The sequence below is a fragment of the Sinocyclocheilus rhinocerous genome, unplaced genomic scaffold, assembly GCF_001515625.1.
Source record: "Sinocyclocheilus rhinocerous isolate Xijiao unplaced genomic scaffold, SAMN03320098_v1.1 scaffold2542, whole genome shotgun sequence".
NCBI lineage: Eukaryota > Metazoa > Chordata > Actinopteri > Cypriniformes > Cyprinidae > Sinocyclocheilus > Sinocyclocheilus rhinocerous.
The window spans coordinates 405,036-406,418 of record NW_015633236.1 but is presented as its reverse complement, the minus strand read 5'-3'; the positions used below and the strand labels follow the sequence as shown (position 1 = coordinate 406,418).

Genomic DNA, 1,383 nt, shown 5'->3' with positions numbered 1-1,383 from the left:
AAGGTGGGTGGACCAAAATCCCTCCTGAGATGTGTGCAAACCTGGTGACCAACTACAAAAAACGTCTTACCTCTGTGCTTGCCAACAAGGGTTTCTGCACAAAGTACTAAGTCATGTTTTGCTTGGGGATCAAATACTTATTTCACTCACTGAAATGCAAATCAATTTCTAACCTTGATATAATGTTTTTTCTGGATTTTTTGGTTGGTATTGTCTCTATCCGTTAAAATAAACGTACCATAAAAATTACAGACCCTTCATTTTTTTGTAAGTTGGCAAACTTACAAAAGCAGCAGGGGATCAAATAAGTATTTTCCCCACTGTATGTGTAGTCATTAAAATCTGTAAGTGACGAAAATCAACTAGGTATAACACGCCCTTAGTTTGTCGATGAGTCACATTGTTAGGAAGCTTGAAAGTAAATGGTTATTTTAGGAATGGCTTTACTTGCAGGTGTTCAACATGGCAACATGGAACATACTCTCTTATATTGCAGATGTTCGACAATCGACACTTTCACTCAGTAGTTTCCAGTAATAAAGATATAATGTATTGTATCATTTCAAAATGTATTTTTTAAGTACAGTTTGAGAAACAGTTAAAGGACTTCACATTTGTTTTGAAGCTGATGTGCTGGACAGTCCTTCAACACCCACTACTGATCAATAACATGAACTACATATTAACTAAACATGACATAAAATGTCTAAAATGCAAAAACAAAAAGTGTTCTTCTAAAACATTAAATGAAAATCATTAAAAACATCAGCTCAAAGAAAACTATTTGTGTCCTTCAAACAAATGCATGCTATTCAAGAACTAAAGCCATTAAAACACTTTTGGCAGGACTTTTTTAATAGTTTTATTCCATAAGTTAACAACCAAACAGTTTCATGTTTGCTGATATGAATTTCCTGCAAGACAGAGTGAAAGACCACAAAGCAGTGAATTGTCTACAGTGTGATCCAAATCAAGCGGTTTATTGTTTACATAAAGCAAAATACAGATATTCAGGGGAAGATTTACAGAGAGGACATGGGGAATGATGCTCCGGTGGTCCAATCAGTGGGCAGGCTCTGTGAGAAAAGGAACGTCACAGATTAGATACAGAAATTTTTTTATATATCCCAGAAATAAACATTTTTAACAAAGCCTAAAACTATCCTTTAGACCAGGGTTTTTCAATCTTTAAGATACTCCAAATATGATCATACTTGTGCAAGAGAACCCCATCCTAAAATTTAAAACACAGCTATATACTTTCATGTATAAAGACTAAGGGTGTAACGGTACACAAATATGACAGTTCGGTACGTACCTCGGTTTTAACGTCACGGTTCGGTATGATTTCGGTACAGCAGGGGGAAAAACTTTTTTTTTTTT

At 35.0% G+C, this 1,383-nt stretch overlaps 1 long non-coding RNA gene across 1 annotated transcript in view; it reads right to left on the bottom strand.

Moving 5' to 3' along the window:
* Window positions 1–849: 849 nt before the first annotated feature.
* The window catches only part of LOC107743989 (uncharacterized), a 3,024-nt gene continuing 2,490 nt past the window's right edge, over window positions 850–1,383 (bottom strand). The window contains exon 4 of the long non-coding RNA XR_001640449.1: window positions 850–1,076. This is a non-coding gene — a long non-coding RNA (uncharacterized LOC107743989). The remainder of the gene's footprint in view (window positions 1,077–1,383) is intronic.